At 43.6% G+C, this 23,682-nt stretch overlaps 1 protein-coding gene across 2 annotated transcripts in view; it reads left to right on the top strand.

Annotated features, from left to right (window-relative positions):
- The window catches only part of CSTPP1 (centriolar satellite-associated tubulin polyglutamylase complex regulator 1), a 213,061-nt gene that overhangs the window by 31,132 nt on the left and 158,247 nt on the right, over positions 1-23,682 (top strand). The gene's annotated exons all lie outside the window — the stretch shown is intronic.

Here is a 23,682-nt window from a genome sequence, read left to right as displayed (position 1 = left end):
GTGACCCCAAACGCCCCATCTCCCCAATACAAAAACCCTAATTCAAAGAAACAATGTGGTGTGGTTTTGTGTTTATTGCAATATTATGTACAATAGCCCAAAAACTGGAAATCCTCTAAGTGTCCATTGACTGGTGAATGGATAAAGAATGTGTGGTGTATAGAAACAATGAAAAGCTACTTAGCTATTTTTATAAAAGCCTAGAGCACATGTCTGGTAGGCATGAGGTTCTGAGTTTGATCCCTGGCACTAGTGGCCCCACTGCACATATTGGGTGGCGCTCTGGCAGACCTTGGGCACTCTGGGCCTGAGTGCCCCAACACCAGACCCGCATTGCCAGAGTGATCCCTGAGTCCCTCAAGCCAAAAGTGCTGGTTGTAACCCCTATTTTTTTTTTCAATGAGGAAATATTCTCATTTGCAACAATATGGATAGACCTAGGGGATATTATTTTTGAGCAAATAAGTCAGACGGAGAAAGACAAATGCTGTTTGCTTTCATTCATCCGTGGTATATAGAAAAAACTGACAGGCGGCTGGAGCCATAGCACAGTGGTTAGGTCGTTTGCCTTGCAAGTGGCCTACCCGGGTTCGATTCCCAGGTTCCCATATGGTCCCCTGAGCACCGCCAAAAGTAATTCCTGAGTGCAGAGCCAGGAGTGACTCCTGTGCATCGCTGGGCGTGACCCAAAAAGCAAAAGAAAAAAATTTAAAAAGCTGACAGATGAACTATATCCACTTCTGGACTGGAGGATCAATCAGTCTTACCAGCAGAGAAGGGCAAAGCTTGGTTGGGAGGGGCTGGTGGTGGTGAACTTGGACAAAAGGTGCATGTGTCTGGTGAATGACAGAGTTAGACTCTAGTGGGGAACTTAATATTACATAAATTTAGAGAGCCTAACATTTCTGGCTTTAAATATATTTCCTATATAACCTTTGAATATATTTCCTGGTAATCAGAATGTACCAGTAATCTCCATGACTGTTGAGTCTGACCCAGCAAAGCTAAACCTTTCTTGGGGTGGGTGGTTTGCCCCACACCTTGTGGTGCTCATGGATTTCTCCTGCCTCTGTGCTCAGGTGGCAGTGCTCTGGGTATCATCTACAGTGTCGGGGATCATATTGGGTTCAGCTGTTGCAAGGAGAGCGACCTGACCTCTGTACAATCTGTCTGACACTTTCTGTGTATTTGCTTTTTGGGGCTACCCCTGATGATACTCAGGGACTACTCCCAGTTTGGTGCTCAGGGGTCACTCCTCGTGGTACTTGGGGTAAGTTTGTTGTGCTGGAGACTCAAGTTGGGCTTCCTGAATGTCAAACACGTGCTCCAGCCTGTTGAGCTATCTCAAAGCTAGGTGTGTTATTTAAAAGAAAAGTTAAAAGGAGCTGCACTGAAGGTCAGTTTACCTTTTCCTGATGAGCTGGATTATTTGTGCAGTATAAACTCTTTGGAGTTTGCTGGGAGCAGTCGCAGAAGTGTTTTATCCAAGCAATATGTGGGGCGAGACAGAACCTGAGCTAAACTGTTCAAAGAGAAACAGCCGTTAGAAAGGAATTCTTCCCTTTTGTTACCTCTTATTCATGGGCTGCCCCTCATTTGTTCATTTTCCTCTCTAGTGTAAAATGCAGGATCTGAGAAGGAAGTGGAGCTGTCATCAGTTCTAAAATTGCACAGACTATTTCCTCCATTAGTAAACGAAAAATTGAACTTTCTTTGTTTAAATTCTGCAGAATTCCAAGACATTGTGTGGTGGATTTTGCAATTGTGTTATAGATGTCTTTTTATCAAATAGTATTGAATCATGATCATTTTAAATGTTCTAAATTTCTCAAAGAGTGATTCTAATTGTTTGATTCTATGGGATATACTTATACTTATGAGACAGAAATTCAAATTTTTATCCTACCATTTATAAACAATATGACCTTGAGCAATTTCCTCATTTGTAAAATGGAGATAATAATCCCAGCCTTATCTGACTCTGAGGTTGGTTGCAAGGTTCAATGAGATAATGTGTGTGAAAGTATTTAGTACATTTCTAGGGGCGATACAAATGTTATTGTTCAAGTTATGAAAGTCATCAAGACCTTTCTTGATTTGCAACAGCGGTAGGCATTGTCTATAGCAGTATGTCGCTTCAGATCTTAAAACAGTGCCTGGAACCCCTGTCCTGTCCTGTACAGAAACTAGACTGACGACGAGGCCAGTGCACATTCTGGTTGGTACATTGATTTGGTTCATTCATTTTTGCTTTGGGGAAAATTCTTAGATCCTTGTTGACAGTATGTAACAGAAAACCTAAAATAACATGGTTTAAACAAGTTATAAGTTGATATATATATATAAATTTCTGTTGTGGAAAAGCAATGGGAAAATAGTCCACAGCTGGCATGTTCAAGGTGCAATCAGAGACCCAGGACTCTGCCTTTCCCTCCAGCACGTTAGCCATAGACGCTGCCCTTTCCCTCATGATCTGAGAGGGCTGAAGGAAGCTCTCTGTCATCCTCTGAACTAAATAAAGGGCCCCTTTCCACTGAATGAGTTCTGTTGAAACACTGTCTAGAAGACCCATACAGCATGGTACTTTTTTATTTGTAACAATGTTGTTTTATTGCTTGATCACATGCATTAAACATAGCTGCAAAGGATGCAGAGCTATGTCATCGAAACAAAAGAGGGAGAATAATGGAAGTTGGTAATCAGATACTGACTGGAAAGGCAAATGATGGGATGGAATTTAGGCAGATTTTTGGTTCCTTTTCTTGTCATTTAGGAAGTTGATGTCTCCATTCACCAAAACCAAACGCAGGAAGAAAGGTCTGTGGCATATCCCTTCTGGGTCTTTTCCAGCAATGTACTGAAAAAGGTCAATATTGGCTAGCCAGCTGTCTTGAAAAAAATACCCTAAAGTCTTTTGCTTATTATTATTATTATTTATTTATTTATTTATTTTTTGCTTTTTGGGTCACAACTGGTGATGCACAGGGGTTATTCCTGGCTAATGCACTCAGGAATTACTCCTGGCAGTACTTAGGGGACCATGTGGGATGCTGGGAATCGAACCTGGGTCAGCTGCATGCAAGGCAAATGCCCTACCCGCTGTGCTATCGCTCCAGCCCCCCAAGTCTTTTGCTCGTGGCCTCAATTGGTCACTCCCCTAGAGAAGACATCAATCACCATGCATAGAAACCAGTAATAATCCTAGATAAGCACACCAGAGAGAAAGTACAGAGCAGAAGGTCCTTGTTTTGCTTGCCGCTAACCTGGGTTCATTCCCCAGCACCACAAATACTCTCCTGAGCACCACCAACAGTGAACCCTGAGCACAGAACCAGGAATAAGCCCTGAGCACTGCTGGGTATGGCTCAAAACCCAAAAACTTAAAAATAAAAGGATTCCTGGGCACAGTAGTAATGTAGACCGATTTATCCAGAAAAAAGCAACAACAAAAATCCCCAGCAGTGCATGTATGAATGTGAGTAGGTATGTGCGTGCATACAAAGGAGCATTTGCAGGCATGCATTTGCAAGTCTTTGTGCATAATCTGGGTAGGAGAAGAAAGGATAATTTATAATAGAAAACATTCACGTATTTATATAATACAGTAGCAATGAGTGCTAGCCGCCAACCTCTAGCCCCATTAATTTTTTCATCTTCCTTATATATCAGTAATTATTGGCAAGTGGGATATTAAGCATTGGTACCAGCATATGCCACCAGTGGCTATCCTTATATTATAATAATAATATAAATTTACATTATATAAAACATTCATGTTAATATAAGCAATATTTCTATTACAAAAAATAACTTTATATTGAAACATTTTATATTATATTTTATAATTTATACAACACTAAGAGAATAATAAAACAATAATATAATAATTAACTTTATCACTTAGTCACTAATAGGCAGCAAAAGTAGCAACAGGAATGGGTTATTGTTGCCAAAATTTCCTATTACCCTTTAGTTCTTTGCCATCCAACAAAGCAGAACACTGTTTTGTTTTGTTTTGTATTTTGTTTTGGGGCCACACTCGGTGGTACTCAGGGCTTCCTCCCGTCTCTGCACTCAGGGATCACTCCTGGCGGAGTTGCGGGACCATATCGTGTCAGGGATTGAATCCAGGTCAGCCATGTGCGAGGCAAATGCCCTACCCATTCTATACTGTCACTTCTGGCCCCAAAGCAGAGCACTATTAATGAAGCTGCCAGATGGTGAGAAACACAAATTGCAGTGCCAGCTTTGGTGTTAGGCATAAATAAATATTAAGTGCTTGTTAAGTACAGGAATGTCTTCACTTGAATATTTAATTAATATATAATTGACATATAACACATGGACTGGAGTGATAGCACAGCAGTAGGGCATTTGCCTTGCACGCAGCCAACATGGCCGACCCGAGTTCGATTCCTCTCCCCTCTTGGAGAGCCTGGCAAGCTACCGAGAGTATCTCGCCCGCACGGCAGAGCCTGGCAAGCTCCCCGTGACGTATTCGATATGCCAAACACAGTAACAACAAGTCTCACGATGGAAACGTTACTGGGCCTGCTCGAGCAAATCCATGAACAACGGGAGGACAATGACCGTGATTGTTATATAACACATTATTTTCATTTTTTGAGGGGGTTACACCCAATGATGCTCAGGAGTTCCTCCTGGTTCTGCACTCAGAAATTACTCCTGGCAGTGTTTGGGATAAGGGATGCCGGGGATCGAATCCAGGTCAGCCACGTGCAAGGCAAATGCCGTCCCTGCTGTACTATCTACTATCCCTTAGTCTCATTAAAAAGGTAAAGGTAAAGGCCCTCCCGTTGATCGTCGATTTGCTCAAGCGGGCCCAGTAACGTCTCCATTGGAGACTTTGTTGTTACTGTGTCTGGCATATCGAATACTCTCGGTAGCTTGCCGGCGGGTAGGGCGTTCGCCTTACAAGCGGCCAACATGGCCGACCCGAGTTCGATTCCTCCGCCCCTCTCGGAGAGCCCGGCAAGCTACCGAGAGTATTCGATATGCCAGACACAGTAACAACAAAGTCTCCAATGGAGACGTTACTGGGCCCGCTCGAGTCTCTCATTAGTTTTTTTTTTTTTAATTAGTGAGACACCATGAGGTACAGTTGTAGACTTACAAATTTTATGCTTGGGTTTCAATTATATAATGATCTAATACCCATTTTTATATTGTTTTGTTCACAGTTGTAATTTAGTTGAGGATACTGTTATTCTTCTTAGTTTTTCGAGGGGAGAGGTGGTGATTTAGGGACCAAACCTAGGGCTTCTACTGCTGAGCTGGAGCCCTGCCCTGCTTGAGCGTATGAATAAATGAAGGGAGCGTAGTGAGAGCGCAGTGCCGTGTTTCGTAATAACAGGAGTTCCGGGGAGAAAGACCATCGCTGGAAAGTGCAGAATGAGGGAATGAATCCAAGAGAATATACCTCTCTAGGGAGAAAGCAGTGATTGGGGAGGGACAACTAAACAGTCTCAGAACTTATTTCATTCTCAGAAGTACTTGCACAAATATTTGCAGCATGAAAATAACACACTTCATTAATTTTGAAAAACATACTCAATAAACAAGGAAAGGAAAATATGAAAGGAAAATCTCTAGAGAAACAAAGAGTGTGTTGGTTTCATTTTGAGCCTTCTTATTTCTAAATACCTTTAATTCTTTTTTTCTTTAGCTTTTTCACCTCTCAGATAACCAAAGGCCCATTGTGTGCGTATTTTATTAATACTTCTGGATTGTAAGAATCAGTGTTGTCTCACTCAACTTGCAATCTTTTTCCTGTATGTGTGTACATATAGAGTATTAATATAAGCTTTACTGCTTTACTGGAGCTGGAGCGATAGCACAGCGGGTAGGGTGTTTGCCTTGCGCGCAGCCAACATGGCCGACCCGAGTTCGATTCCTCCACCCCTCTCGGAGAGCCCGGCAAGCTACCGAGAGTATTCGACATGCCAGACACAGTAACTATTTATAATGCATACAATGAGATCAATTGTTTCAACTCTGTCTCAATTTACCCTTTCTTCCTGTACACAATTATTGACAGCTTTAATTTAATTTATTTTATTTTATTTATGCTTTTATTTTATTCAACCACCTCTTTTTTTGGGGGGGGTTAGGTATTGGTTCACACCTGGCTACACTCAGGGGCTACTTCTGGCTCAGTGCTCAGTGCTCACTCCACAGTGCCAGGGATCAAGCTGGATTAGGCTGCATATACAGGAAGTGCCTTTATCCCTATACTATCTCTCTGGCCTTCCAACAACCCTTTTAAGTATATATCTGATTATATTTTGATTCTCTAAGTTTGAAAATACTATTGTGCATTGCCATTTTTTCTGCATCTTTTTTCCCCCCCAGAACTCTTTTTCTACCTTTTATTATAAAGGTATATAATGATTTGTCTCCTATGGTTGTCTCTATATTCAGGATTCAGCATAACTCAGTGACTTAATTATTATTATTTTTTTGGCTTTTTGGGTCACACCCGGCGATGCACAGGGGTTACTCCTGGCTTTGCACTCAGGAATCACTCCTGGCTGTGCTCAGGGGACCACATGGGATGCTGGGAATCAAACCCGGGTCGGTCGCGTGCAAGGAAAACGCCCTACCCACTGTGCTATCACTCCAGCCCTGACTTAATTATTCTTATATTATCTTCCAGGCAACCATTATATTTGTTAAAAAGTGATAATTTATTATACTTATTATTACTTAGCACTTACTATAGGACAAAACTTGTAATTATTCTTGGGTATTGATCGACACCAGATAACTAAATAAAATATCAGTGAGATGAAGGAAACTGAATTGAAGCCAAGCAATAAGAAATAGTATTGCAGGTAGAGTGTTTGCCTTGCATATGACCCACCCTGGGTTCACTCCTTGGCACCCCATATGGTACCCCCGAACCCTACTAGGAGTGATCCCTGAGCGTATGTTGGATATCACTCAAAAACCAAGTAAATAAAAATGTGGATATTATTTGCCTACTCCATTAAAAGTTCTTCGGTCCATTCAGGATGTGGAAAAAAGGAAAATATTCAGTTGTCAGGACTTATTTTGCTTGCTTTGTACAAAGAAAAATGTTAGCCATGTGGTTATAGATGGAAATATGGCAAAGTTTAGAGCTGCATTTGAGCAAGCCTAGGAACTTCCCGTCAATGAATCAAGAGGGAAAAGAATGATGAAATCCCTCAGTTTCCTTATCTATAAAATGCTGGGTGTTGAGTGGTCTTGAAGTCCTACTTTCAGCTTTCATAATTCAGAGGCAGTGGTGAAAAGAGTAAGGAAATGACTAACAACTGATATCAAGTTAAGTATAAGTAAGAGAAGCCAAGTGGACAGTCTGGGGGAGGACAGAAAAGATTTGAAACCCTGGTGATCACAGAGATAGTAGAGGGGTAAGGTGCTGGCCTTGCACATGGCCAACCCAGTTTAATTCTTGGCACTACATAGAGTCCCCTGAGCCCTGAGAATGGAGTCAGACTAAGTGCTCAGCACAGTCTATGTGGTCCAAGGTGGGAAGGAGGGAGGGAGGGAGGAAGGAAGGAAGGAAGGAAGGAAGGAAGGAAGAGGAGGGAAGGAAGGAAGAGGAGGGAAGGAAAGCAGGAAGGAAATAGGGAAGGAAAGAAGGAAGGAAGTAGGGAAGGAAAGAAGGAAGGAAGTAGGGAAGGAAAGAAGGAAGGAATGAGGAAGAAAGGAAGGAGTAGGGAAGGAAAGAAGGAAGGAGAAAGGAAGAAAGGAAGGAAGGAGAAAGGAAGAAAAGAAGGATAGGAGGAAAGGAAGGAGGGAGGGAAGGAGGAAAGGAAGGAGGGGTGGAAGGAGGAAGGAAGCAAGGTGCAGGAGGGAGGAAGGAAGGGAGGAAGGATATGGAGAAAGAAGGCCTCTTCAGTGGCCCTGCCATGGATGGGGAGGTGGCTGTGATGTTTCCAAAGCAAGCTGGTTTAAATCACAGATGTGGGGACTGGAGTGACAGTACAGCGGGTGGGGCACTTGCCTCGCACACAGTGAACCTGGGTTTGATCCCTGTCATTACATATGGGAGGAGAGAAGGAGGAGGGAGGGAGGGAGTGAGGGAGGATGGATGGAAGGAAGGAAGGAAGGAAGGAAGGAAGGAAGGAAGGAAGGAAAGAAGGAAGGAAGGAAGGGAGTTTAAGTCCTGGTGAAGAGGAGGCATTCTTCCCACGGAAATTGAGCAGGGCAAAGATTTTGCATATCTGCCTGTTTAATGAGTTATCATTGTGAAATGAAAACCACCCTATTTATGTCCTGGAAAGAGATGTAGATTCTAGTGGTTTTTGTTTTGTCTTGTTTTGTTTTTAACATGCAGGCCATGCCCTCTTAGGGGAGCGGTAGATGAGCCTGTGTAGGTTCTTGAATGTTTGAAAATTTCGCGCATAACAGTTTTTTTTGGGGGAGGGAGAAAGCATTTGCAGCTTTGGTCAATTTATCATTATGACCTAATTAAAAACAAACACAACAAAACTCCGTCTTACAAACAGATGCTGAAGACTCCAGATAATGAAAATGGAGAAAGAAGGCCTTTTCAGTGGCCCTGCCATGGGTGGGGAGGTGGCTGTGATGTTTCCAAAGCAAGCTGGTTTAAATCACAGAAGATGTTGGGGCTGGAGTGACAGTACAGCGGGTGGGGCACTTGCCTTGCACACAGTGAACCCGGGTTTGATCCCTGCCATTACATGTGGTACCCTGAGTGCAGCCAGGACTAAACCCTGAGCACCACTGGGTGGCCCCCCAAACAGCAAAAAAAAAAAAATTCACAAGAGATGTACAAAGTAAGAGATGAGCAAAACACATACGTAGAATGGAGAAGATTTTGCCATTTGGCAGTTTTGGTCTTGGATTCCATTTTTGACCAAAGCAGCTTAGCCTCCCTAAACCTCAGTTTTCTTAGCTATAAAATCAGGATAATAATTTTCTACCTTGAAGGCCAGTGGCTATACAGATGGAATGAAGAAAAGCATGTTGAATATGCGATACAGTGTTTGGCACACGGCAGGTCATGGCCACTCTCTTCCCCCCCCCCCCCCCCCCCCAAGTTTTAAATTCCCTGCTTCTATTTTGAGGGTTAAATGGGCCCGTTTTAATTTGGAGGGCTGCTCCTCGGGGTGTCCGTGCTCAGAGGACTTTCGGTGAGGCGCTCCTTCCGGCAGACCCTCCGATGGAGTGGTTGGCTCCGTGGCTCTTTCCCATGCAGGTTTGCAAGCCGACTGGGTACAAATCATACGCCGGGCGCGTTGCCTGGCAGCACGTGTCCCTGAGTGGCGGTACATGGCTTGCATTGTAATGTCATCAGTTCAGGGGCCAGCTGGCTGGACACGGACCGCCACATGGACCGGGGACTCCATTCCGCCCCAGTCCCACAGCCAGCACTGGGGTTAACAGAAAATGACAAGCCAGGCATGGCGGAGGGAGGCGCCAGCAGAGCAGCAGGATGTCCTTTGATTTGCTTCTGTTATTTGCATGTCTTTCTTGTGATGTCTGTGAAATGTGCAGAATGACAAAGTTTTTTAAAAGACCTGCTGACTCTGCCGGGGACTGTGAAAAACCTCCCGTTTAGAGCCCTATTATGTCCCGGGAGCCTGCATTTTCTATATCTTTTTCTTCATTTTTTATTAATGCAAACATTTGCATGAAGACAGAACCTTTGTTTCTGAGAGAGTTCATCTGCTCCCGCTGCTTACTGGCCCGGCCACGCAAGGGCACAACAGACCCTTTGTTGCGCTTTCAGCCGCGCTGTTTATGAACGGTGGCTTACTGAGCACTGCTTCCTGTGCCCTGCGCTTCCATTTTGTCCAAAAGAGAGAGAGAGAAAAAAAAATAGCTCTTAGGAGTGAAAGGAATTTGGACTTTCTTTCACTCAAGGCCTGAATGTTGAAATGACAAGCAGCCCCCAAATGTGTGAGGGACTCGTAATTGCAACGAATGCGGCTTTTCTCTCTCTCTCTCTCTCCACTTTACCTTGAGCATAATGAGGCTCTTAGCGACAATAGCGGGAACAAGTGTTTTCTCAATGAAGCGGGAGAATGAAAAGTAACAAGGCAACCGAAAGAGGGGCTGAGAACAGGACAAATGTGGCTTCCTACAAGAGCCCTCGTGTTGTCGCCGAATGTGTTTGGGTACTTGGGGTGGCCCACCTGGGAGGCGCCCGGACGGGGTGCATTGCATTGAGTCAAGAATAGCACCACAGTGTCTAACTAGCAATCGAGCTGCTGTGCCCAGAGTCAATATTGGAATGACGGGCACGCGGAGGAGGCGGAACGGTGCTGAGTGTTGAAGGCGATATGCTAGTTATTGATGGCACCTGTCTCTAAGGAGCAAGGGTGCCAACAGAGAAACTGATGCACACACAGCAGAAAACACTCTCAATCAAGGGAGGGGGCGACCCTGGGAATGTTGGAGATAGATGTTTAGGGAGTTTCGGAAAAGGCGGTGGTGAGCCAGGGGAAGCTTCCTCAAGGATGTGGCCTTTAGTGACCCTGAAGGCGCTGTTCTAATACGCCAGGGCCAAGTAAGAGACACAGTGAAGGATTAAAAGACCTTCATTGGCAACAGGCTGGCTGACTGGAAGATGGTGGATTCATGTCCTCAAAATCACCATCTTGTTTGCACACTGACAAGAGGAGGTGTATAGAGATGTGTGTAGAGAAAAAAGAAGCAGGAGCTCAACTTTAGGAAGGGTGGGTTATGTGCCAGAGCGACCAGTTCTCTGGTGGGCATCCCCCACCCCCGACCCCTAACTTCATATTATCTAAACCAAAGGTTTCTGAGGAAGGACCAAGCTGTCCCTTTGGGGAACGACAAAATGAGGACTACTGTCTGTGCTCAGAGAGCTTTTAAAATGTTTTGAATTCAGGGGCTGGAGCAATAGCACAGCAGGTGGGGTGTTTGCCTTGCATGCGGCCATCCTGGGTTCGATTCCCAGCATCCCATATGGTCACCCAAGCACAGCCAGGAGTAATTCCTAAGTGCAGAGCCAGGAGTAACCCCTGAGCATTGCCAGATGTGACCCAAAAAGCAAAACAACAACAACAAAAAGTTTTGGGGCTGTAGCAATAGTACAGTGGGTAGGGCGTTTGCCTTGCATGCAGGTTCGATTTCCAGCACCCCATATGATCCCTTGAGTACTACCAGGAGTAATTCCTCCATGCAAAGCCAGGAGTAACCCCTGAGCATTGCTGGGTGTGACCCAAAAAGAAAAAAAATGTTTTGAATTCAGCTCTTAATTTCTTCTGGGCTGGTTTCAATTTGAATTGGACCTGGCATGAAGGTAGAATCAGTTGGCTTCAGTGCTGAAAGTAATAAGACAAAAATTATGTTGATGTGGTAAAGATAGATCCAAAGTACTTTTTTTTGGTCTTCTACATCATTGTAGATGCTATATTAAGTGTTGGCAAGATCACCACGCTAAATGAACTACACAGGGGCCTGTGTGTCTAGGCTCTGCTCTTCTCCATCATTTGCACCCTGTGTCTTGTACACTTTGGCAGGGGCCTCTGGGCATCTGCAGATACCTTTCTAGCATCTTTCATAACAAAACCAGAAGCTCCACGGGATCATTGAGCACTATTACTGCCCTATCTCACAAGCAGGGTGAGACCAAGTACTGGTTGGGGATTCAAAATGTGAGACTTGGGGTCGGAGTGATAATACAGTGAGTAGTGCATTTGTCTTGCATGTGGCTGATCCATTGGCATCCCACATGGTCTCCTGAGCACCACCAGGAGTAATTCCTGAGTGCAAAGTCAGGAGTTAACCCCTGAGCATCGCCAGGTTTGACACCTCCCCTCAAAAAAAAAAAAAAAGCCAAAATGTGAGAACTCTGCGTTTGAAAAGGAATCTCACCATCCTGTGTGGGCCATCCCAGTCAGAAGGGAGATATCTGGGAATTCTCAGTCCATGAGGTGTTTTGTGTTTTGTTTTGTTTTGTTTTGAGGGCAGGGGGCACACCTGACAATGCGCAGGGGTTACTCCTGACTCTGCTCTCGGGGGTTATTCTTGGTGATGCCCAGGGGACCATATGTGATGCTGGGGATCTAACCCAGGCCAGCTGCATGCAAGACAAATGCCCTACTGGCTTTACTATCTCTCCAGCCTATAGTCCATGAGTTTTTAGCCTTCTTCAATTAGAACATGTCTGTATCCTGCTGCCAGTAGATTGAGATCATATTATTACCTTAGTTTTTCAAGTGCTGATTTGTTGTTTGGAGCAGTGCTCAGGGACTACTCCCATCAATGTGACATCTAGCTCTTGGTGGTGCTCAGGGGATGATGTGAAGTGAGGGATTGAACTCATCGAACTATCGCTCCATCCCACTATTTTTCATTTCATTTCATTTCATCATCCTGTTATTCGTCGATTGCCTCAAGCAGGCCCCAGTAACGTCTCTTTCATCCTAACCCTGAGATTATATTCAAGGCTCTTTAGGAGAATGAGACCCATCATTGTTACTGGTATTTGGCATATTTGGTATGCCACAGGGAGTTTGCCAGACTCTGCCCTGTGGGCAGGCTACATTCGATAGCCTGCAAGTTTGTCCAAAGTAGGAATGAGATAATAAGATGTCATAAAAAGATGTCCTGATAAGATGTCCGGGAGCTGGCTTTTATAGTCTCTGAGTCTTGGCAGTTGATGGGATTACATGGTGCCAGGGGGCCAGGTGGTAGGTGTGACCCCCGCCTACTGGAATTTGGAGGATCTGGGTGGAGGATGCTCGACTCCAATCCGAGTAGGCTGGGAGATCTCGGCCCCGGAACCCGCGTGGATTTGTCCCTCTGTCAGTACCTTCATGTGTGCGGAGAGTGGTCTCAGCATGGTGGTGGCTGGTCCTGGAGGTCTTCGGCTGCCGGAGCCCTGGTCGGGGCGGGGAGGAAAGCTCAACCCGCTCCCCTCCAATGGGCCCCGGCGAGGAACAGCCTGGCGCGGGGGCAGAAGACCATCCCACTATAGTCTTATTTTTTTGAGGGGGCGAGAGGAAGCAGTCACACCTGGTGATGCTCAGGGGTTACTCCTGGCTCTGCACTCAGGAATTGCTCCTGGTGCTGCTCTGGGAACCATATTTGATGCCAGGTATCGAACCCCAGGTAGGCTGCATGCATGCAAGGCAAACACCCTCCCCATTGTACTATCGCTCTGCCACCTAAGTACTCACTTTTATAAAACTGTTGTGAATGTGAAATGCCCATTGAAAAATTATTGCATTACTATTTTATTGTGCTCCATCACTGATAATACTAGTTGAATTGCATATTGCCAAGTATAATTGCTGATAATCTGTAAATGCCTGATTACTCTTTGGTGATTATATAGCACAGTTTTCACACTTTAACTTTACTGTTCTCCTGCATGACCGACATTATGAGTTGCACATGACTTATTGCGTGTTTGTCAACTTGTAGGGTTTTTGAAAAACCTGCAGTGCTTTCTGGAAAATAGTTTTGTGAGTATGTAAGGAGTTGGTTTGATATAGCAGGTCCTTGAATAATGTCATTTCATTATGATGTGATGAAAAAAAAAAAAACAAATTATTCCCTGCTGGGTCACTGTTTGGAATTTGCTCACTGTCCCCAATTCTGTGTGGGTTTTCTTCAAGTTCCCCTGCCCACATCCCAGAGCTGTGCACTTGAGGTTAGCATGGTGTGTCTAAATTGTCCCAGTCTGAGGAGAGGGGGGTGGGAGAGAACACGCTGATGGAATAGAATAGACTTCATCCACCCCAGTGGGAGTAAGCAGGTCAGAAAATCAATGAATAAATGCAAATTGTTGTTTAATATTTTAATATTGAAGTGATTTTAGACTTCAGGTGTTTGGTGATGTTTTTGTCACCATAAATATGCCTTAGAAGCTTGTCTTTTGGGACTGGAGAGAGAGTGCAGTGAGTAGGGTGCTTGCCTTGCACAAAGCCAACCTGAGTTCGATCTCTGGCATCCCATAGGGTTCCCCAAGCCCACCAGGATTGGTCCCTCAGCACAGAGCCAGGAGTAAGCCCTGAGCACTTTGGTTTTGGGGCCACACCCCAAAACCAAGAAAGAATAAAATAAAAAGGGAAAAAAGGCTTTTTTATCTCTTGTTTATATCAGTTAGCCTATGGGAAAATGGTTTCAAGACATGTGGTTCCATTTGAATTTGCAGTTTCCAAGAATCTGTTGAGGAAGTTAACTGAAGACTTACTGTACTATTCTTTGAGTAACTAATTTTACAAAGCTATTGTTATGACAATGATTACTTGGGTTCCTGTGTCCCGTAGATTGTAACTGTGGGAAGTTTGAGTGCCACTTTAGATTTCTCTGATGTTCAGGCAATACGTTTTGTTACGGTCAGCCCCAGAGTGCTTAAGTTTGGACCTCTGTCCAAGCTTCCTTTAGAAAATAACTTCCCGAGCTTCTGGCACCGGGAGATGCCAGACTCCAAACTGCTAATTCTGAATTATGAGATTTGGGGTGGAAATACTGAGTATTAAGACTTAAACACTTCGCCTTAATTGACATTTGCCCCCCTTCCCCCCAAATCTCAAATCACCAGTTTATAAAGAAGGGAAGAAAGGAGAATGGTTCCAAGAGCTCATTTTACTTATTTACTTAATTGTTTTGTGGTGAGTGGGGGGCGGGGGGTCACACCCAGCAGTGCTATTCCTGGCTGTGCTTGGTGCTTGGGGAGTCTCTCCGGTGCTTCTCAGGAAAGCGGGCAGTGTGGAGATTGGACCAGAGCCTCCTGCACATGTGCTCAGCCTGTCTCCTGAGATAACTGCTTTAATGTTAAGGCATTCAGCTTTGCACAACTGTTAACTCTCATCACACCCCTCTACATACAAATCTTTAGCCGCCTCTTGCCACAGGAGGTATTAATGGGCATGTCAATGCTGGTTTGCCTCTAGCATGCCTTTATTTCATTTTATTTTACTTTTTATTTATTTATTTAATTTCTTTTTTTGCTCTTTGGGCCACACCCAGCGATGCTCAGGGGTTACTCCTGGCTCTGCACTCAGGAATTAATCCTGGCAGTGCTTAAGGGACCATACAGAATACTGGGGATTGAACCCGGGTCAACTGTGTGCAAGGCAATTTTTTTTTTTTTGCTCTTTGGGTTACACCCGGCGATGCACAGGGGTTACTCCTGGTTCTGCACGCAGGAATTATTTCTGGCGGTGCTTGGAGGGCCTTATGGGATGCTGGGAATCAAACTCGTGCAAGGCAAATGCCCGACCCACTATCGCTCAAGCCTCTGGCATGCCTTTTAATATTCGACTGTGCCTAGCTGAGTAGCAACACTTTGGTGGTTCGTGAAGTCCCTTACTTAGTTTTGTAGTTACTACTAATATAAATGATCTTTCCTTACATGTAAGCTTGTTTGCAGAGAATTCTATTTGATACCTGTCATGTTCCATAGCTCCTGAAAGGCTGTGATCAAGTGCAGTACAGCCTGGATTTCTGTCTCAACACTGCTTCAAACCAGCCCTTTAACCTTTAGGTAAATTACAGGTCTTGGTATTTTTTTTTAATCATCTATAAAACGAGTCCAGAACAAAAGTACCCATCTCACAGGATTGTTGTGAGAATTAAATAAACACCTGTAAAATGCTTAGAATGCTGTCTTTCGCAGAGAACGTAATTAAGTGTTGCTCATTGGTATTATATTCATACTTGAATACCATCAAATAAACCTTGTAATTATCAAGAGCTACTAAAGGAGAGAGACCTGCATTTATATCAAGATGTTTATTAGGATATTGATCTGCAGGGTATGAATCAGGTATAATCTTTTTTCTGGGGGCCCAGACCTAAATTTGCCACGTAGTTGAATTATACTCAGAGCTTGTTAGTATTGAGAGAGATCTGTTTGATTGACCCCTTGCTTTATTGATCTCTACTACAAGTTTAACATTTCTTTTTATAGTCACTGTGGTAATCATGAACTCAGGATTTTGGTAAGGAATGCAATTACCAGATAAATATAAGATAATGGGTTTGTACACTCTGAGGTAGAGAAAGCTTGTTTGAATAAGACACATCACAAAAGCCAAAGATAAATATTTTTGGTATATCAACATTTAAAGTTATGTACAATGAGAAGAACCATAAACTAAAGAAAACGTAAGGTGGATGTATAGGTTTGTAATATATGTGGAGTTAGAAAAGATTTCTAAATCAAGAATAATGAAGGCAACCAAAGAGGAAAATGGGCAAGAGATTCTGTTCCTTATTCACAGAAGGAATAAAAATAAGCATGAAAATATGATTAATTTTATGTATAAATAGGAAAACAAAAATTAAGACAATTAATTGTCAGCTGTTCGTAACTATTAGATTAGCAATGCAACAAGGCCTTAGACCAAGAATAGTGAAAATAGGTATTCTTCTGGCTGGTAGAGTGTAAAATAGAAGGAATAGTCCTTTATAAAAAATTACATATATCTTGTGTCATGCCAGTTCCATTTTGAGATATCAATTTTAGAAAAACGAGGCCTGAGAGATAGTATAGCAGGTAAGGTGCTTGCCTTACATGCGGCTGACCTAAGTTCAGTGCCCAGCACCACATATGGTCCCTGGAGTCCCACCAGGAGTGGACTCCGAGTGCAGAACTAGGAGTAAACCCTGACCATCTCTGCATATGGCCCCCAAAAAGATTTTAAAAAAGAAAACAAAAAACCTTGCACATATGCACAAAAATATGTGCAGAAGGGTGTTCAATGTAGTAATTGATTATAGTGAAAAAATGAAAGCAACTTAAACACAAATCAATAGGGAAATATTTGCCTTTGAAAACATCAAAAAGGTAAGTTGGCTCCGTAAAAAAATCTCTAGTTATTATTGAGTAAAAAAGCAAGGTGCAAAGAGCACATGTCATTTATTTAAAAAGCAAAACAAAATCAATTGAACACAATATATTCTCTCGCTCTATTTTTATTGTAATACCATGATTTACCAAGTTGTTCAGAATACAGTGGTTTCAGGCATTAAATGTTTCAACACTAATTCCACCACCAGTGTGACCTTCCGTCCACCAATGTCTCTAGTTTCCCACCTTCCTCTCCAGCCTGCCCCCTTGCAGGTACGAACAAATTTACTTCATATTGTTTGTTATAACACAAAGGCAAACAAAATAAAAAATTAGATCAATAAGAGTCAATGTGTGATCACTGTAATATCTCACGATTATGTCCCTAAAGTCATCGTCTGCAAATCTACTGTGCTGGCTGGTGCTAGTTTAGCTTTCTGTGTTATAGTTTATGCTCACTGAGCTTGGTGGGCTTCTACGCACCTTTCCCATCAGGTTTTCTGTGATCTTACTGGGTTGACAATACTATGAATTTGGAGGATACGGTCATGTGGTCTAGAGCTGTTTGTTGCCGTGGCAGTTTGATGAGGTTCACTTGTGGAGCTGGGCTGTTTCTGTGTCAGAGGCTGTTGTTGGGTGTGGCTGCAGGCTGCTGGGCCTTCAGGCAGAAAGGGGAGTCTACCCACTCCCATTCCAAGAAGGCCCCAGAGTTTTCAGCCCAGACCAGTCTCCCTGGGAAGATTTGGCAATACCATGTTCTTCTGGAGCAATGACGCTGGGCTTTTTCTCTGCCAGCAAGATGGCCTGTATGGGCAGGGGCAGCTGGGCTTTCCAGCTGTGGGGTGAGAGTGGGGGGAGGAAGGGGAGTTTGGCCAGACCCCATTCCAAGGATACCCCAGAATTTTCAGCCCATAGACTGGTCTCACCTGGGAAGATTCAGTTGCTTGTGGCTCCTTTTGAGATGGGATGTGTAGGCAGGCCATTCTAAGTGAGGGTATCAGTATGGCTGCAGGCTGCTGGGCCTTCGGGTAGAAAGGGGAATCTGGGGGTTTCGAGCCATAATACAGTAGACATGGAATTTTCCTTGCATGCAACTGACTGGGTTTCAATTCCTGGTATCCCTTATGGTCCTCCCAGCACCACCAGGAGTGATCCCTGTTGTAGAGCCAGGAATAACCACTGAGCATTGCAGGATGTGGCTCCCAGATGAAAACAAAACAATGTGTGTGTGTGTGGGGGGGGGGTGGTTTGGGGGGTGGGGGAGGGAATCTGCTTACCTCCATTCTGGGAAAGGCCTAGAATTGTCAGCCCAGACAGATCTACCTGGGAAGATTCAGCAGACATGTATTCTGCATATGTTCATTTGTCTTTTTTGGTTGTTTTGTTGTTGTTGTTGTTTATATTGTGTATTTTTAAAGTATACATACCCAACTGTTAACTGTTATCACTGGGGAAAGGATTGGTAGTTAGATTTTTTTTGGTATTGAAAATGGGTACTTAAAATTAATGATATGTATAATTAGAAATGAACTTAAAGTTTTTTTTTTTAAATTTGAGGCCCCAGGATTTACAATACAGTTAATGACAGGGTTTCGTGCATACAGTGCTCAACACCACACCCTCCACCCAAGCATCCGCTCCCTTCCACCATTTTCTCAGGGTGCTCCTCCTTGCAAAGCATGAGCTCATCCCATTGAACTGTATTATCTCTGGCTCACTGAAAAGCAGTTCTTAGTTTAACTTAACAACATTTTTTGGTGCCACCAGCATCTGAGTCAAAAATCAAAAGAGGCTTCAAAGACCAGTATGTCTCTCAAAAGAACTCTGGCAAGTGTTGAGAAAATTAGATTTAAAGTTGTGTATTACCATTGCTGCTATCCTGTTCTATTTTTTTAATTGTTGTCATCTACAGTAATTCATGCGAATGTGATTCCAGTGATACTTCTTTAGTGTGGCGTAGATACTGTGTTCAATAATAACAATAATAAAAGAGTAGTCTAATGCTGTAGGTGGAAAATTCTGAGCCCCTTAAGCGAAACTTTCCAGATGGGACCCTTATCATTTAATTGAGAAACAAACAGCAAGTATTACTTTGATGGTATTTATGCTTGGGAAGAGAGTAAAAAGAAATAGTTTCGGACTTTCCCCATATAAATTAGAGCCTCCTAGGTAATTAGCAGTTAATAATGAATGCTTGCCACAAGTTGAAGGCTATGGCTGGAATGTGACTATGTACATTATTATATGTGCTTGGTTTTATATAACTCAAGGATCCTTGAAGATAATCTGTAAGCATCTTTATTTGTATAAGCACAACTTTAAATAAGTGAGTGGGAAAGCTATACAGTAGGTGTACATCAGTACCTTGATGTCTCTTGATGTACATTAGTACTCATGTACATAGGAATACCTTGGTGGACATTAATGTTCCTTAGTATGCCTTGGAGTACCTTGGTGTACATTAGTAGCCTGCCTTCTGGGTTTTGCAATGTCTTGGGAGAGTGTATTGCAACAGTTCTAATAAAAAACAGTAACTAATACTTACTGCATATTTACCATGTGCCAAGCACTATAGTCTATTATTTCAACTCTTTTACTTAATCCTCATTACAATCTCAGTTGGTAGGCACTACTCATCAATTTTACAGGAAAGTGTGGAGGTTTGGGGTGACTTGTATAGATTAGCATGATTAGTAAGTGCCAGGTCCAGAAGTAGTTTGACTTGAGTTCATGTTCTTAAGCACTAAAGTAGACTGTGATATTGTTACAGTCTGTAGAATCAGAAGCAGCCTGCTGCAATAATGATATAATCATTAGTATGTTACCTTTCCTACTTGACAAATATTTTCTGAGAAATAGTTTGTCAGACACAGGGCTGGAGCTATAGCACAGCGGTAGGGCATTTGCCTTGCACACAGCCAACATGGCTGACCCGAGTTCGATTCCTCCGCCTCTCTCAGAGAGCCTGGCAAGCTACCCAGAGTATCTCGCCCGCATGGCAGAGCCTGGCAAGCTACCTGTGATGTATTTGATATTGCAAACACAGTAACAACAAAGTCTCCAATGGAGACGTTACTGGGCCCGCTTGAGCAAATCGATGAACAGTGGGAAGACAATGACAGTGATTATTATTATTATTATTTGGTTTGGGGCTACACTTGGCTGTGTTCCGGGAATCGTATATACGGTGCCAAGATCAAACCTGGGTTTTTATGTGCAAGGTGAGTGCGTCACACACTGTTTCTCCAGCCCCAGACATGCCATTCTTAATATCACGGTCATTTTAGGAGTTGGAGAGATAATACAGCTGGAAAGGTGCTTGCTTTGCATACAGCCAACCTGGGTTCGATCCCCAGAACCTGATATGGTCCTCCAAGCCCGCAAGGAGAGATTCCTTAGAGCAGAGCCAGGAGCAAGCCCTGAGCACAGCTAGGTGTGGCTCCCAAACAAAACAAAACAAATTTTAAAATATCACCATCACTTCATAGCAGGAGTGACTGGTAAAAAGATATTAATTATCAAAATACCAGTGTTGAGTGAGTCAACAGAATGAAATGTGTAATTCGCTTGTGAGGTTCATAGACTGATCCTCTTTATTTATGTATATCAATGTGAGCTATACTCCTATTTCATGTAGATTTTTCAGTGGTGCCGGTTAAAGATATAAGTATTCATGTCAGACAGTGATGCTGGGTAAGACATCAATACTTGCTTCTTAGTGTGGATTTCAGAAAAATAGAACCACTTTGGCCCCTGGTGGAAAAGGCAGTCCAGGGCTTGTGGCGGAAGGCACAGCAGAGCAAGCGAGGAAAAGCCATCTGAAATGTTTTTCCTTTTCCAGGCGGGCAGCAAAGGTGCCCAGATATCTTTGCCCTCCGGGACTGCAGGTGTGCAATTTTTATTCTTTAATCACTCACATAAATTAAAGCCTATTCCTTTGCATTTAAGAAATAATATAAAATGACACCCTCCATGTTTTATTGCCATGCAAGAGCTTTGAACTCTGTCTCATTGAAGTTTGATAAACTGCAAGGATTTTCCAGGATTGGGGAGTGCACTTAACCGCAGAGGGAACTTTGGACCGATAAGAGCTGCAGATGAAGGCAGCCACCAGCGCGCAGCAATTAGAACTTGGCTTGCCTGAGACTCTGCAGGGAGGCAATTTCCCGCAGTCTGCCGGCAATGCAGAGCTTCTTCCCTTCTCCCACAGATGCGAAGGGCCACCAGGGCTTTCCAAATCCACCCTGTGAACTTGGAACGGGGGCGGCGAATGCCTTGCGCTCCAAACGGGGGTGGTTTGTGAGAAACTGAAATTTGGGGACAAGTCCTAACTTCGCTCACTTGCCGATTGGCTTGCGCGCCGAACGCAGGTGGGGACAGCGTGCACGCGCACGCGCGCACCCATGAATTGGCATAAAGGAAAATGGACCATATCTCCCAGGTGACTTTCCAACCACCAGACAGCCTGCTTCTGTGTTCTAGAAAATAGAGCACTGTTTAATTCTTCTGAAACTGGTCATAAATCGTTAGTCAGGAGCAAAGGGCTAAGAGCGCGGACTCGGTATGAAACTTAACTTTTGGTTTCAATCTCAGCCTCTTTTAATACTGGCTGTGTCACCTTGAGCAAGTTACTTTTGTTCTTCAAGTTTCAGTTCTCCTCCTTATAAAGCATAAGTACTCAAAATACCGTGAACTTGATTGTTGTGAAGACTAGAAGAACATAAGCTTGTAAAACAATTAGCACCCATTTGGCACATTGTTAGTCAATATGTTGCACAGGTGCTCAAAATTGGTAGCTATTAGTGTTATTATCTTTATTGTTGTAAGTAATGTTAAATTCTAGGCATCTGATTGACTGCTGACAGTTAAACAGGCATGGTGTTTTTGAATTTTTTTCTTTTTTGGGATCCCAGGTCTTTTCTTTTTTTTTTCCAGAAGGTTCCTCGTCTTTTCTGGGAGGACAAAAGTGCTTTGATTCCATCTGTTCTGAAAACATCTCTCCCTGAAAGCACTTCCAAGTTGACTTTTAGCTCTGAATTGGAGGGAGAAGCAGCAGGACTTGCTTCTACATAGAACTTTTTCGTATTTACCCTAACAAAAAAGATTCTGCACTACCTCTAGGTAGATCTAAGTCACAATTGCCTATAGACCCCAAGGAAGGAACCCTTGTACCCCCCTTTGGGATCACACCTACTAGTGTTCGCTGGGGTGGGGAGTGGTCATGTGGTGTGGGGGGATCAGACTCAGGGCCTCGAAGCTTCTCTCCCACTGGTGCTCTTGCCCCAGAAAGGACTCTCTGAAAGATCAGGGTAAGTGAGTGGAACAAGGAAAGTGGCAGATGTAGGTGAACATGTAGATGATTTTAATATTGACTTGGTCATTTTTTTCTTCCTAGTTTGATGTGTATTAGTTATGACTATATTTTGAAAACAATGCTAGAAGTTGGCATGTTTTATATTGGAATCTTACTCTGTTTTGTGGTAATTTTTTAGAGAAATAGTTTTCCTTTTTCATTCTTTGTGTTTTTGTGTTTTGGGCCTTACCCGAAAGTTCTCAAGAGCTATTGCTGACTCGGTGCTCAGGTCTCCCAATACTCCTGGTGGTATTGGGGACAATGTGATGCTGGGATCAGACCCCAACTTCCCCCACACAAAGCAGGTGCTCCAGTCCTTTGACCTTTCTCCTTGGCTGAGAAATAGTTTTCGAGTTGGTGGAACTGTTGAACCACTGGTGAAGCATAGATTTTGCTCTCATATCTTTTGAGGGGCTTGAGGACATGTAGAGAATGCAATGTCTGATAGTTGTGAGTTTCAGGAAGTACTCATTGATAGAACATACCTTGGGGTGTGAACACATCACTCAACAGGGCAGTGAGCTGGAACAGTTTGGTGAGTCAGAGGAAATAGACCCTGAGTGCAGGGGGAAGAGAAAATGAATTTACACTATAAAAAATTTCATGAGGAACTGGAGAAATAGTACAGCAGTTAAGTTGCTTGTCTTGTACACTGCCAACCTGGGTTTCATCCCCAGCACCCTATATGGTCCTCCAAGTCCACCAGGAGTGATCCTTGAACACAGAGCCAGAGAGAGGAGGGGAATTTAAACACAAGGAATGAGACAAATAGATAAGATTCATAGCCAGGACTCATATCCAGATCTGCCTATTCTAGTCTCTCACCTTCTATTTAAATAAGCCCACATCTGACTCACACATTTATCAGCCACACCCATAGTCAGAAAAGAAAAAAAAAAGATTTCTGCACTATACTATACAGGTGTCATGGTTACTTATATAACATCAGTATTGAGCTTTTCATGGTGTGGAAACTTTTTCAGTGATTTGGCTTTTTCCAATAAAGAACTAAAGAACCAAGTTTGCTTTGCAATTAGGCTATCCACACTTGAGGTATGGAATCTCTACTCCCTCAGTTTCTGAGACGTTCAGAAGTGTAAGGCTGGAAGGTGATGGAAAGAAAAGAAATTCCAGGCCTACTGCTAACTGGTGCTAAAGCTCTTCTTCAGCTCAGCCCTCTCATTGAAACAGAGAGGGATGATGCAGGTGCTCACAGCCAACCAGAGGGTAGCAAGTTCTGTTCTCCGGTCACCATCTCCCGCTGTCCCCTTGAGACCACATCTCAGAGACAGAGGGGTTAGGACTGCATTCACTCCCCCCCCTCCCTCCACCCCCAGCCCTCACACTAGGATTGGGAGGACTTTTCTTTTTCGCTTTTTGGATCACACACAGCGATGCACAGGGGTTACTCCTGGCTCTGCACTCAGGAATTACTCCTGGCAGTGCTCAGGGGACCATATGGAATGCTGGGAATCGAACCTGGGTCAGCTGCGTGCAAGGCAAATGCCCTACCCGCTGTGCT

The sequence above is a fragment of the Sorex fumeus genome, unplaced genomic scaffold (genome assembly GCF_029834395.1).
Source record: "Sorex fumeus unplaced genomic scaffold, SorFum_2.1 ptg000007l, whole genome shotgun sequence".
NCBI classification, from domain to species: domain Eukaryota; kingdom Metazoa; phylum Chordata; class Mammalia; order Eulipotyphla; family Soricidae; genus Sorex; species Sorex fumeus.
The sequence above is the reverse complement of the archived record's forward strand: the minus strand, read 5'-3'. Positions and strand labels throughout refer to the sequence as shown.